We start from the raw sequence: 16,069 nt of genomic DNA on the forward strand, positions 1-16,069 counted from the left end.
ACCACTCACGAATATAATCAAGTTACAAATCATGGACATTGTTACCAACCAAATTCATAAAGCTCATTTCTTCCCCCTCCACCACTTCTACAAAGTGAAGCAACTTGTTGTTTGTTTAAAATATTTAATAATCTCCTTAGTATTTCTAGTTTCTTTCATTGATTATTTATTTCAATTCTTCATTTTTATTTATTCCTCTGTTAAAAGGAGAGAGAATCGTCTACAAAATTCAGTATTGTTTTTTAAATTTTGAGGTCTCCATCTTTGAAGACGCCATTAAACACTAGTTTGTGAACGTCAGAGGATGAATTAGTCTAGATGTCAGAATTACGACGAGTAAAGTCATTAAAACAGGGCTTAGACTGGGATCCCATAGCCCCGTATGAATAGTCTAGATGTCAGAATTACGACGAGTAAAGTCATTAATAAAGGGCTTAGACTGGGATCCCATAGCCCCGTATGAATAGTCTAGATGTCAGAATTAGGACGAGTAAAGTCATTAATAAAGAGCTTGGACTGGGATCTCATAGCCCCGTAACTGGCATTAAAGAGGGGTGGCATAAAAAATGTTGAGACTGAAATTGACTGGAATGTACTATTCGCCGACAAAGGACCCGAATTGCAGAGGCGGCTATGCTGAGGAAGCTGCGAGAATAACAGGAAATCTAATGTTCATACTCACATGACTTCCTCTTACCGCTGTTCTCAAGGTTTCAAACCCACAAGTTTTCCTCAAAAATTCTGAATTTTGTTGTCATACTTTTCACCATCATTATACAGTTTGTAAAACCGTACAATACACTGAAATGCAGTATCCCCGAGAATGTGCGATAATGATGACATTTGAATCTATGTGAATGTAGAGTATTTACGAAGGCTACAGAGAAGCCTAAGAGCCATTGTGAGGAAGAGAGCGATCTAGTGAGCTAAGAAGCACTTCCGGTTGGAAAAAGTCTTTAAAAATCCACATGTACCCACACAATTAGCGCACCAAGTTTTGAAAAAAATATTGTTTACAAGAAATTCTTAAAAACTGGAAAAACTATTCAGTAAAGTGACTTTTCCGGCTAACCGATTTTGTGGCATTCTCAGCTGGTGACATCTAAGCGAAATATCAAATGTTCTACGGATAATCATTTGTTTTTATTATTACGTTGGCTACATGCATACAAACACAGACCAATTCGGTTGTAACGGTGCATCCATCGGGTGTAAGCCAAGGAAATCTCTCTCTCTTCAGATTGACGAAGGAAGACTGGACACTGCTACCAACTTAAGAAATTCTCATAAAACATTGAGGGCTTGGATTTCTTCAGAAACGTTTAAATAGAACAAGATAAGATTTGGTCCTAAATCTTACAGCAACATTTCCTGGTTGTGCCAAATCGAAACATAAAATTTAAACTTACTTCCGATTTTCACTGTTTCGAGTTTAGCATCGAACGCAGGTACACCCACCAAACTAACTGGGTAATTCGAACACTGGGAACCTTAAAACGTGTATTAACCAGTGTTGTAACCAGATCGAAATCGCTGTCGATCACAATTCTCTCCCTTACGAAAGATGCAAGAGAGCCAATCCACGATAGAAGAGTAGTCGAAATCTGATATCAGCAGACAGCCTGAACTACCGCCCATTACACCAAATCTAAATCTTAAGTTTGACATTGATGTATCGATACATCCAGGTCAACTGTACACTGATTAATACCTACATCTTCTATGGAGTCCCCCCCCCCTATATCCGAGTACTGCGTATTTAGCTGTTCACTTATCTCTATCTACATTGAACGTAGGCTGAAGGTTTATTGGCAGAAATAATTGCAGTGACAGAAATGTCTGTCGACTGCCCGAATTTAGGTTATTCCACTTCCATTCCAGCGATTTCTCCAGCCTGCAATTCCAGCGCACTAGATTTAGTTTTTAAAAAAATTAGCTTTGAATCCTCAGACGACTTCCTTTTCTTAAAAATTCAACTTCCTACATGCTTTGAATTTGTGTACTAAAAAATTAGTAAAGTAAATATATCAGTTAGTGAAAAATTTTACCGTTTTACTTACTGCCGGATTTCCTGCGTGTACTGTTTGTATGTACTCTTGAAAATATTATCTAGTAAGAAGTAGTCTATTTTGTTTTAAATAAGTTTTCTTTACTACACCTTGCTTGACAGATTTTGTGTTTTCTTTTTCCAGATCGTTGGAAAAGCGGTCAGCAGTCAGTTGAACTACACTCACGGTAAGTTTTTCATTTTAGTTCTCAGTGGACGGAGGCAACTAGCAAACATACTTTACTATAAATTTCTCATATTAACTATTAAAGGTATAGACTGGGAATATAGCCTAGTACCGCAATACATCTTAGCATTGCGGGTCTAGCCTCTAACCGCTCGGCTACCGAGGCGTCTGAGTTTAATCTGTATATTACAGCAATTCTTTGACCGGTTCATCTTAATTAGCGACCTTCGCCCATTAACGCAGCATCCCTGCAAAATTTTGGACCTAAAATATTTCTTTGATCAGTTCGATCGTTCAATGTGATTACACGTAACATTTAAAATAAATTTCAAAATCTCACTAATGAATTTGTTAATGCTCTTTTAAATGCTCAACTCTTAGATCGTTGTGAAATCCTAAGTATATTCCCGTTCATGCTTCTAGGTCTTGACTCTTTGGATATTAGCCGCTGATAGGGCCCAACAATCGCCGGCGATCGTGGTGACCTTTTTGAACTTGATACTTGGCTCAGGCATCCCAAACTTAGCTGAAGTGTTGCAATAACCACACTATGTCTTTTACCACTGTCTCTTATAGCTGGTCTGATGTTTCTATTACTACAAGAATTGATGTTAACCCAATTTTATTGACTAACTCTCAACCAGCTAATTGAAATTTTGTACTCTTACTGAATCCTAATTGGTCGTAATGGCTTTTACTAGGTATTGTAATCGAGATTATCGATTTTGAAATACGAGTATCACTGGAAATATTCATGTTAAGATCTCCGGAATGCGAAAAAGTGTTAAAAATGGTTTCCTCTCCCTTCCACGGTGGTACTATTTACTTGTATGCTGTTCAGTTGGGTTAAATGTTTGGCTAACCTTGATTTTGAAGAAAAATACTCAACCGGAAGTTGCTCTTTATTCAAGAAAGTTCCACCGAATTAGCTCCTAGACTCTCGAGCAGACTTACGCACGTACACTTTGATTTACAAGTGGTTCTTTTTTAAGAAAAATGTTGTTTTAGAACAGTTCTCTGAGTGGGGGGAGGGTGGGGTAGGTTCCCTGTAAGGTTTCAGTGCACTTGTACAGGTGTGCAAACTGTATTTTTTGATTTTTTTTTTCTTTAATTTCCCTGTATTGCACAATGTATAGAACTGACGAAATAAGATAGCATGAACAGTGTTACCAACCTCATAAATATTAACCATCTTATTATTGTTATTAGTTCTTCTTACAGTTTGTTGCCTTTATTTATATACGGTTACATTATTAAAAAGGTCACAGTGGATGTTAACAGCACTGTTATTATATGGTTAACGAGGCGTCCAGGTTATAAATATATATAAAAACTGTAGGGGATATTTGACAGGTTACATTTTTTTAAATTTACGTAATTTTTTACATTACATGCATTTCTATTTCGTTTGCATGTATTACTTTTGGTTAGTTTTTTTTTTTTTTTGTAATTTACAAGTTACAGGAAAGAAATTACTCATTTCTTATAATAGTGTAGTTCCTAGTTTAGCTGGAAATCAGTAATTATTTTAGTAACTAGTGAATATAACATGCAAACCCACTAGCTTCCTGTACTGGCCATCCACACCAGTAAGAAAATTATTTATAAAACAATTCGAATAGGCGGACATCATTCGAATAAGACGTCACAGCGGAAGTTGAACTATTCTTGAGAGGTTTATCAACGAAACAATGAAAATAGAAAATGGGCATCAATTACGGTTGATTTAAAGTTTACTTTTACTTACTCGCGTCCCATTTTTCTGTAATAAAATTAATGTTACAAGGTGCTCTCGTAAACGGCGGCTACGATTTTTCCTTAAGCTTCATGGAAATCTACATTTTCTATTGTGAAAAGAATTATGTCTCAATAGTTCGCAGATTGAAGGAAGTCTGCGAGTTAGGCGAATGGTGGGGGGACAGAAAGTACGGATGGGAGGCCACATCAGGTTTTCCTTGTCGTAAAGTTGAAGGAAAATTCTAAGAAACTATGAGGCGCCACGATAGCCGAGCAGTTAGAGGCTAGACCCGCAAAGCTGAGATGTATTGCGGTACTAGGCTATATTCCCAGTCTATACCTTTAATGGTTAATATGAGAAATTTTGCAGTAAAGTATGTTTGCTAGTGGCCATGGTAGCCGAGCGGTTAGAGGCTAGACCCGCAAAGCTGAGATGTATTGCGGTACTAGGCTATATTCCCAGTCTATACCTTTAATGGTTAATATGAGAAATTTATAGTAAAGTATGTTTGCTAGGCGCCACGATAGCCGAGCAGTTAGAGGCTAGACCCGCAAAGCTGAGATGTATTGCGGTACTAGGCTATATTCCCAGTCTATACCTTTAATGGTTAATATGAGAAATTTATAGTAAAGTAGGTTTGCTAGGCGCCATGATAGTCGAGCGGTTAGAGGCTAGACCAGCAATGCTAAGATGTATTGCGGTACTAGGCTATATTCCCAGTCTATACCTTTAATGGTTAATATGAGAAATTTATAGTAAAGTATGTTTGCTAGTCGCCTCCGTCCATGGCACCTAATTTGATAGTTGGACGTAAAGCCTGCCTGAAAAAATAGGCAATTACTTTACTAATTGAGTTTTTTTCTTTTTTTGATAAACTCTTATTTTGAAAATGCTTACTACAAGATGGGATGGTGATATGTGCAAGTTTATATGTTTTAAGATTCAGATTTTGACAAAATCCATCATTTACTTCGACAATTAAAATTAAATTTGACGCCGCCGAGAGTGGTTTTTGCCGTGGTTTATTAAATGGGAATATATTGCATTAGTAAGAGCTAGTCTGAGGAAGTGAATCTGCTGCAAAGAGGAAGAAGCCGATCTCCGGTAGTTTCGATACTAAATCCGGTTTAATACAATTAAAGAGATGGCCATAAATTAACTAATAAAACAATAAAAGTTAATCTAAGATAATTATTAGTTTGATACATGAATAGTATTGTTACAGTGGATAGTTTGGCTTTAGTACTAGAAGGGCAAGGAACTATTACAGTAATTGTAACTACAGTAATGATGTAAACAAACTCAACCAGCGTGAACAGTTAGACAATGCCAGATTGATATTGGTCCCTTTTTAACTATTCAGATGGTCACCGATAGTTTCATTGTGGCCCTTCTCAGACCCTTTAGGTACTAATGTAGTCTTCATTCAGCCAGCCACTTTTATTCAGAAAAAAAATCACTATTTGGAGGGGTATCTCAGGAAATTGGAACTATTAGGGACACCCTCTGACTCTATGAAGTGCCCTTTTTAGGGACAATTTGCGGTTCTCTCGGTCAATCTGCCAGCGAGAAAAGGTAACGGAAACGTGCAGATTTTTTTTTAATTTTATTTTTAACGAAATTTGACCGGCTTTGACAGAAAGAAGTGGTAGGCCTGATTAAGCGAATCATCATAGTGCCCTTTGCAATCATCTATGCCCTTTACTTAGGACTTTAGCAAAATTTACAGGACAAAACTTACGGGCGATTTCCAAACAGATTCTTTCGGTTGAGATTCAACTGGACACATCTTCCTATTTCGCGAATTTCCTCCAGGAAGTGGCCGCAAAATTGGAAGGTTAAAAATGCTTTTTAAGATTCTTTTATGGACATACGGAGCTGAAGTGTGGGGCTCAACCAAACCTTCTAACTCCAAACGCCTGCAGACACTACAGTCAAAAATCCTACGGAAAATCCTGAATGCTCCTTACTACATTTCTAACCTTACAATACACACCGACCTTCACATCCCTTTCGTCACTGACCTAATAAAGTCTCGCTACCGTAAATTTCACAGCATCCTCCTAGCTCTCCATCCTAATCCTCTTGTCCAACAACTCTCCTCTCTAAACCTTCCAGACAATCCTCCTCGTCGACTGAAGCGAAAATGGCCTAGAGATCTGCTGTGATTAAATCATTGTGAAGGAGTTTCGCCAGTGGGTGATTGCTCCAACCATGACTTTTCAAGAGAACTGAACCAATAAGATCAGATTTACTTGGTGCAACAATTGTTGCAGTTGTAAATATAAAAATAAAGGGATAAAAAAAAAAAAAGATTCTTTATTAACAGAAAAACTAATTCAAAAATTTTATAAGAAATTAACAAATATTTTAAATCTACCTTTAAAAAAAAAAAGCAAAAAATAAACTTTTCTGGAATCGAACCTATGATCTCCACTACCGTTCACTTCGACACCTCAATTGGTTCATACTTGCAGGGTGGGAATTAAATGACGCAATAACTATTTAGAACAAAAAAAGAAAAAGAACTCGATTAACATAATTATTTATTAATTCTTGGCGGAGAGGGGGGCGTTTATATATTCAATATCAGATCTGCAGCTAGTTCCAATTCGATACAGTGCTCGCAGGGTGACCACAACATTCTGTAACCTAAATAAAAAAAAGAAAAAAAGATCGATTAAACTGTGCCCCCTAGCCACTGACTTGTCGATAATTGAAATATGATTACACACGCACACTCACATACTAAGAAATCAAAAAAGTAATATTAAATATCGCGTACACTAATTTAACGTGGGGGGGGAGAGGGACGGCAAATACCCGCCTTTTTCTTTACGTATTTACTGATGGTGGAAGGAATAATTGCTTTGTTTTTCTCGCTTTACTGAAAAATAATCGACGCCGATTGATTATTTCTTTACTAATTTACATAAAACAACATTTCGAAATTCAATCAATAATTTATTGCATATATTATCACTTTAACACCACCATGCTATACGTCTGAACAATTTAAATTATCCTCGGGAAGGAAGGCCAACACATGGCGAGTTATCCTTTAGAAGTAGATTAGAATGGTCGGTTCTGGTGCATCAACGTTCACTGCTAAGGCTGGGTGTGCAACTTTTGCAAATTATAAGGCCACTTTTTCGACAGGGATGCGAGCCATAGCTAATCAGTAGCGACGAATTCTCCATAATTGTGGCACAGATGCTCCTTGTGAGGCGCCACGATAGCCGAGCAGTTAGAGGCTGGACCCGCAATGCTAAGATATATTGCGGTACTAGGCTGTATTCCCAGTCTATACCTTTAATGGTTAATATGAGAAATTTACAGTAAAGTATGTTTGCTAGGCGCCACGATAGCCGAGCAGTTAGAGGCTAGACCCGCAAAGCTGAGATGTATTGCGGTACTAGGCTATATTCCCAGTCTATACTTTTAATGGTTAATATGAGAAATTTACAGTAAAGCATGTTTGCTAGGCGCCACGATAGCCGAGCAGTTAGAGGCTAGACCCGCAAAGCTGAGATGTATTGCGGTACTAGGCTATATTCCCAGTCTATACCTTTAATGGTTAATATGAGAAATTTATAGTAAAGTATGTTTGCTAGTCGCCTCCGTTCATGGCACCTAATTTGATAGTTGGACGTAAAACCTGCCTGAAAAAATAGGCAATTACTTTACTATTTGAGTTTTTTTTCTTTTTTTGATAAACTCTTATGAAAATGCTTACTACAAGATGGGATGGTGATATGTGCAAGTTTATATGTTTTAAGATTCAGATTTTGACAAAATCCATCATTTACTTTGACAATTAAAATTAAATTTGACGCCGCCGAGAGTGGTTTTTGCAGTGGTTTATTAAATGGGAATATATCGCATTCGTAAGGGCTAAAGAGGAAGTGAATCTGCTGCAAAGGGCTGGAAAGAGGAAGAAGCCGATCTCCGGTAGTTTTGATACTTAATCCGCTTTAATATAATTAAAGAGATGCCCATAAATTAACTAATAAAACAATAAAACTTTATCTAAGATAATTATTAGTTCGATACATGAATATTATTGTTACAGTGGATAGTTTGGCTAGTCGCCTCCGTCCACGACACCTAATTTGGTAGTTGGAGGTAAAGCCAGCCTGAAAAGGTAGGCATTACTTTACTTTACAATCGCTCCTTGTCTAATATTCTGCGAGTTCAGTTCAGTAATTTAGTTGAAAGTTACTGAATAATGATTCACTATTCTACGAGTAGATTGCAATAAATGTACCAAAGAGAATACTTGTGATCTCCAGTTTGTTTTACGTAGAGGATATCGGAAGGAATATGTTTGGTGCGGAAGTGATTGGCAGTTATACAAAAAGTTTGGTTGTGAAACACTCGCATGACTTTCTCTTACCATTCTCCGCGCTCTCTCCTTCTCACTCTAGTTTAGGGCTTTCGTCAGTTCTAGATTCATGCACAGTTTAGCATTAGCTTATAATTATATTTAGTTTTTCAGAGCAGTCGGTATCCAGATAAAAAGCACGTAAAGCTAAACTTTATTATTACACCCGTTTATTAAATAGATTATTGATTTAAATTAATAGGTATTATTAATAATAAAGAATTAAATAAATAGAAAGCCGTTAGATTTAAATTAAATGGGCGGGAACCTATTTCTGATTTTTTTTTTTCTTTATAATAATTGGTTGATTGATAATAAATAATAAAGTGTGTGTGTGCGTATGATATCAATAATATGTGTGGCAGTGGACTGAGGCCATGATCTTTATGCGATAACAGACTCCGCCGAACTGCTCAGACAGTCAGAGCAAAGTGGAGGGGGTACCGCCACTTTGCGGCGTGTTATCTAAGTATCACATCGCGGTTAACAGTTAACTTGGCGCGTTAAGCTTATTAATGGTGGTTTATCAGGCGTTGGTATTTATTTTACACTTCCTCCTACATGTCTACTACGTATCAACAGAACTAGAAGGGGGGGGAAAGGAAATCTAATCTGATATTATTTGGGTAGCATCAGGGGACAGTGCAACTAGATTTTATCTTGGATTTATTGAATCCTTGACCGGTTTCGAATTTTCATCCATAATCAGAGTAAGATTAATCAGTAGAGATTTGAATTCAAATACGTTACCGTCTCGCACTATACTTGCTATTGTTATGTAGTGAAAAGTGAAGTGAACTGTAGTTTGATTCAAAAACATTTGTGAAGACGAATTCTCTACACTAAACTGATTTATTGATCTACCTATGGTGATGGATGAAAGTTCGGAACCAACCAATAGCATGCATGTTACGACAGGTATTATCTAGCAAAGTGGACCTAACCACATCTTCAGTAGTAAGGTTTTGGATCAATGAAAATCGACCAATAACTCTCTACTGAATCTTTTACGCTTATCCAGTTTTCTCCGAAATTTCTCAGAAAACAAGTTAAATCGATTATATCTTCAGTACTCTTAAACATTTAGATCTGAACTCTTATTTTAAACGCTTTTCCTACTCAAACTCAAACTTCATTTTACGGCACTTCTAGAGGTGGTTACGCTTTGCCTGCTCTCTAATGTGCCATTAAAGAGTAAGTGCCCACACAGACCACTTTTCCACTAGACTAAGGTATCTCGAAACGGACAGTTCTGGTGGCGCCACGAATAGCCGAGCAGTTACAGGCTAGACCCGCAAAGCTAAGATGTATTGCGGTACTAGGCTATATTCCCAGTCTATACCTTTAATGGTTAATACGAGAAATTTACATAAAAGTATGTTTGCTAGTCGCCATGGTATCCGAGCGGTTAGAGGCTAGACACGCAAAGCTAAGATGTATTGCGGTACTAGGCTATATTCCCAGTCTATACCTTTAATGGTTAATATGAGAAATTTGCAGTAAAGTATGTTTGCTAATCGCCACGATAGCCAAGCGTTTAGAGGCTAAATCCGCAAAGCTAAGATGTATTGCGGTACTAGGCTATATTCCCAGTCTATACCTTTAATGGTTAATACGAGAAATTTACATAAAAGTATGTTTGCTAGTCGCCATGGTATCCGAGCGGTTAGAGGCTAGACACGCAAAGCTAAGATGTATTGCGGTACTAGGCTATATTCCCAGTCTATACCTTTAATGGTTAATATGAGAAATTTGCAGTAAAGTATGTTTGCTAATCGCCACGATAGCCAAGCGTTTAGAGGCTAAATCCGCAAAGCTAAGATGTATTGCGGTACTAGGCTATATTCCCAGTCTATACCTTTAATGGTTAATATGAGAAATTTGCAGTAAAGTATGTTTGCTAGTCGCCACGATAGCCAAGCGTTTAGAAGCTAGACCCGCAAAGCTAAGATGTATTGCGGTACTAGGCTATATTCCCAGTCTATACCTTTAATGGTTAATATGAGAAATTTGCAGTAAAGTATGTTTGCTAGTCGCCTCCGTCCACGACACCTAATTTAGTAGTTGGATGTTAATCCCGCCTAAAATAATAGACTTTACTTTTTCTTTTTTTTAATATTTCCTCCGAACCAGTTGGTAAAAGTAAGAAATGAAATGAAGCCAGTTCGCTCACCTGAACCACTTATATCACCTGTTTAATATACAGATCACATGCGAACAAAATGGTGCCTGCACGATTTAAATTAATCTTTAACTATGCATTACTGATGAATATGTATGGCCCCATTTCTATCGCAAGGTAATTAAATTATTCAATAGATGGCCGTGAGAGGGGGAGAGATATTTGAATTCTGATCAGCGTTCTCATTGGATGGTCACTGCGCTATTCTGCTTCAGCTCACAAGATGGGCTGGTTTCTTGGTAATTTGAATTGTGGACAGATAAAAAATATCTTTCGAATTGTAAATTCTATATTCGTAAAACTTGGCAAAACTTCCGCTGGATTGCGCTCAAGATTTATTCTTTCCTGGATGTGGTCTTGCTTTGGGAATTTCCCTGTTAGTGGATCTAATCAGGAACTCGGGTGTCGTTAAAGCTGTTTTTTTCCTTTCCTTTGATTTGAGGTGACTCAACTTAATAGTTGCCACTAGGAGCTCTTTTTGTGGAGCTAAGCCGGTCTCAGAACAGTGAGCTGTAAGAAGCTCTTTGAAAAAAAAAAAATCAAAGGACCAGCTTCTGGATTCGAACCCAGGGTCTCTATTATCATTAAATACACATTTATTAAATAAAACAAATAAATTACAAAATACAGTATTAAAGGCATGGCCTAAGCCGTCTGCTTGGACATATCGTAGTTTAAAGGAGGGTTAAGTACAACCGGAAATAGCATTTTTACTCAGTAGATTATTTACTTTTTCCAGATTTTCTTAATTTTTCCCAACTATTTCCTATAGACTTTTCACCCTCATTGTGCTAGTGGTATTTGGTCTACAACTATTTTTTTTTTTTTTTCTTGGTTTGGTTAAATTTTTCCCGAGCAATTCGATTTAAGTGACTCTTGGTGAAAAAAAACTCATTTTTATTTTTCTCTCTAACGTACCATTTCAGTAATTTCGTACAACTATGCATGTTTTATACTATGTTATATTTCTTGATCGAATTCAGACTTTCTTAAAAAAAGTTCCAAAAGCACCGGAACTAGCACAGTACAGAATGGATTTGATACTTTTTTTGAGATTTCCCCCCCCCCTCCCGGAAAATACCTTCTAAATTTTCAGTAGGATGAAAAAGTAACTGCCAGTTTCAGTCATGATGTATTTTTATTATGCCGAGCTTTCGACCTAGGGACTAGGTCATCTTCAAGGCTAATTTACAATATACTGGTTTACATCATTAAAGGGTTGGTGTGTCTTCTGTCTTGCCCTGTTCATGGACTGAGTGTCCATTTTTGAAAACAATGCAAAAAAAAAAAAAGAGAAAACTAACCTAATTAAATACAAAATACTTTTGATCTAGCAGGCAATGATTTTGATCAGTGATAAAATTCTTTTATCAAGGAAGTTAAGAATTATACGTAATACGAGTAGGGGGGGAAATAAATAAATAAAAATTTCGTGAATTTGTAGAGGGGAGTTGAAAGTTTCAAATCACTTGGCCACGCCCACTTTAATGCGTCATTTATTATTAATAACAATAATTAAACAAATAGACATGCGTGTTACTACATCCGGTTTAGTAGTTGGGCCTCTCCATTCAAGGTAGTTGCAGCCGGTTTTCTTTTTGCCCCGCAAAAAAAAGAAGCGGCTAACAGCTCATTCTTAGATTCTAAGTAACATACTAAAATATTACTAGAACTAAAATGGCCAGAATACAAAAATATTGATGTAGGCCTGTCTGTATGACGTAACATTCTAAGTAAGTGACGTCATTCAATTCAAATTATCTTCTTCAAAATGTTTAGCGCATATTATTTTGATAAATTAATTATTTATTTTGAAAAATATGTTATACAAAAAATTTTTTGTTTTGATATGTCACCGGAAATATACTTTTTGAGGATCCGTCAGATCGAAAAAATGGAAATCGCAGGAAGTTTCAATTCGATAGGGAAGAAAAATGATAGAGAATGAAAGTCATAGTTTTTTTTATAATATATTTTGCCCTAGGGTCTCGGTCATCTTCAGTCATGGCTTTGGAACATATTTCACAGAGATTGATTTTAATGTTCATTATTTTGACATTCATTAATTAATTGGAATGAATTATTTCTTGCCTAATGATTCCCAGGCTACACAAAGACTATGACTTATTCTGTCTGAATGCAGCTACGACTAATCGAAATGAAAAATTTAGGATTAGCTCCATATTAACTAACTTCCAATCTAGCTTATTCAAGTTATATAGGCGCCACTATAGCCGAGCGGTTAGAGGCTAAGATGTATTGCGGTACTAGGCTATATTCCGCGGTCTATACCTTTAATGGTTAATATGAGAAAATTATAGTAAAGTACTCCTTAACAAAAACTTACAGTTTAAAATGTTAAGTATAAGGGTTGATTAAACGCCAAAAGGTACACAAATCAGCGAGTACCCAACATTTCATTAATACTTCATTAATATTTAAGTAATTCTACTGCATTAATTTTCATTAATAAGTTATTTTTTAGAATTTATTAGATGTCACAGACCCTTATGCTGGCCATTTTCGTCTACAAAATATATGTTCAAGTAGCACTGTAGATTGACTGTAATATCTAGTTATTTATAATAATCAAACTATTAATTACAGGTTAAAAAGAAAAACGTTATAAAAAAAAAAATAAAAATATGAGGCTAAAAAATTCAAAACCTTGTTTAAAAAAATGCTTACACCAACTTACATCAATGATTTTGTTTATTTTATTTATTTATTTTTATTTCTTAAATAAAAATCGTCGGTTTAAGTTCATTCTTCGATTAAAGTAATTGTTATTGTATGAAGTAGTCAAACGTTTATAATAATAGGTAATAATTATCTGGCTTTATCGCAAATAATATAGTTTTCTTCAATTACATTCTCCATCTAGGTGTTCTTCCCACAATGTTATACATATGTAATATAAAATAAGTAATATATGTAATAATAATTCGGTAAGACGAATTCAAGACAGTAGCCTACTCTAACTTTATCTTTACTTTAACATGCATGTACGTATATGTGATTTATCATAATTATAACAAAAAAATAATATAAATGAAGTGGCCAGCATAAGGGTCTGTGACATCTAATAAATTCTAAAAAATAACTTATTAATGAAAATTAATGCAGTAGAATTACTTAAATATTAATGAAGTATTAATGAAATGTTGGGTACTCGCTGATTTGTGTACCTTTTGGCGTTTAATCAACCCTTATACTTAACATTTTAAAAAAAGAAAATTTGGGAATTTTATCTTTTATAGAAAAATAGAAAAAAATTGTCAAAGTTGGGTGTTTTTCAACGTTACGCTTTTTCGTGCAGTTTTTGATGGTCAACCCTTATACAACTGTCCTACCGGACAGTTTTAATGTTTGCTAGTTGCCACGGTAGCCGAGCGGCTAGGGGCTAGACCCGCAAAGCTAAGATGTATTGCGGTGCTAGGCTATATTCCCAGTCTATACACCTTTAATGGTTAATATGAGAAATTTATAGTAAAGTATGTTTGCTAGTTGCCACGGTAGCCGAGCGGCTAGGGGCTAGACCCGCAAAGCTAAGATGTATTGCGGTGCTAGGCTATATTCCCAGTCTATACACCTTTAATGGTTAATATGAGAAATTTTGCAGTAAAGTATGTTTGCTAGTCGCCTCCGTCCACGGCACCTAATTTAGTAGTTGGAAGTAAAGTCCAACTGAAAAAAATAGGCGATTACTTTACCTATTCAGTTACACCTGACTTAATTTACGCCTTCAACTAAAGAAAGCTGAAATTTCATTGATAAAATAATTTTTTATCAATTAAATTATGATTTTTGTGATGTCATGTGAGGGTTTCACGTCAGATTTCCAAAATATAACGTTAAGAAATCACGTTTAAAAGGATCTATAAGTTCATAGATTAAAATCTACACTTCAAATACACGATAAGTTCTAGAAGAAATGTTCTCTTATCTATAATATAAAATCTTTTACAGACCAATATATTTATAACAAATACGTAGATACAATACGTATTGTACAATATAAACACAACAACAACAAGAACAACAACACAAATATCTTGTACCAGTTGTTTTTTGTCAAGTCCAACTTCTGCAATAAAGTCCTACGCAAGCTCTCCTATTATGAAGTTAAAAAAGTATCCTTTTTTTTTAGTGTGAAGGTGGAGTTTTGCTCTCTCAGAGTGTAGTTGGTGTTGTTTACTTCCAGCTGGTAACTGCCGGTTGTTGATGCTCTCCCTGTAGCTGATGAATACTAAATACTAAGTAGAGGGAGAAATAAAAGAAGAATACAATGTTTACAACTCAAGGTTGATAAAGACACGTTATTGCTGCAGCTACCTTTTAGTATTAGTAATTTTATAAAAAAAATTTATATTTGCTGATTCTCAACTGATAATAGACTAGCTAATGACTAGGTCTATGATAACATCTATTCATATGTAATTCATGTTTTATTATAGTTTACTAATAATCTTTTTATAAGCTTCCATTGTTGGCGTATATTTTGTATTTTATTTTTACTTTTTTACAACGGTTGGTTGGTAAACCTGATGGAGTTTCTATAGCTACAAAGAGACCGCCAATTACTTAAACGCTGACATTTACTACATTTAGATTTATTAGTATTATTTATTTCCTTTTTTTAAAAAAGACCTGTTTATATCTATTGCCAATTTTTACTAACAATAGTGACAAAATTTTTAAAATTGCAAATAAATGGAAAATCTGAATCTGAGCACACTCACACGACTTTCTCTTATTTTTGTGAGTATTAACTCATATCTTTGTTGCTCACTCGGAATTGCTATAATGTTAAAGTGAAAATTAAATCGAAATGATAATTTAGAGGCAAGAAATTTTCAGTCAATGGAGTGTTTCGTACAGTTAAGAAAGATTACTTTAGTACGATGTTTATCAAAACATGTGTTATTATTATTATTATTTATTAATATTAGTATTATTTTAATATATAAGGCACATTTACAGCAGTGAATATCACTGCAGTGGCTGAGCGGTTAGAGGCCAGACCCGCAAAGCTAAGATGTATAGCGGTACTAGGCTATATTCCCAGTCTATACCTTTAATGGTTGATATGAGAAATTTACAAGTAAAGTATGTTTGCTAGTCGCCACGGTAGCCGAGCGGTTAGATGCGAGACCCGCAAAGCTAAGATGTATTGCGGTACTAGGCTATATTCCCATTCTATACCTTTAATGGTTAATATGAGAAATTTACAAGTAAAGTATGTTTGCTAGTCACCACGGTAGCTGAGCGGTTAGAGGCTAGACCCGCAAAGCTAAGATGTATTGTGGTACTAGGCTATATGTTCCCATTCTATACCTTTAATGGTTAATATGAGAAATTTACAAGTAAAGTATGTTTGCTAATCGCCACGATAGCCGAGCGGTTAGAGGCTAGACCCGCAAAGCTAAGATGTATTGTGGTACTAGGCTATATGTTCCCATTCTATACCTTTAATGGTTAATATGAGAAATTTACAAGTAAAGTATGTTTGCTAGTCACCACGGTAGCCG

General features: G+C 35.7%; 1 protein-coding gene across 3 annotated transcripts in view; it reads left to right on the forward strand.

The window, feature by feature from the left end:
* form3 (FH2 domain-containing protein formin 3) overlaps window positions 1–16,069 on the forward strand; it is a 146,404-nt gene that overhangs the window by 33,695 nt on the left and 96,640 nt on the right. For 2 of the 3 annotated variants that reach the window (XM_074113048.1, XM_074113109.1), the window contains exon 2: window positions 2,193–2,235. The exons of the other annotated variant lie outside the window; for it this stretch is intronic. The gene's annotated coding sequence lies outside the window, so the exon portion shown is untranslated. The remainder of the gene's footprint in view (window positions 1–2,192; window positions 2,236–16,069) is intronic. 3 annotated transcript variants of the gene reach the window in all.

The sequence above is a fragment of the Rhodnius prolixus genome, unplaced genomic scaffold (genome assembly GCF_049639745.1).
Source record: "Rhodnius prolixus isolate KJV_2025 unplaced genomic scaffold, Rpr scaffold_1, whole genome shotgun sequence".
NCBI classification, from domain to species: domain Eukaryota; kingdom Metazoa; phylum Arthropoda; class Insecta; order Hemiptera; family Reduviidae; genus Rhodnius; species Rhodnius prolixus.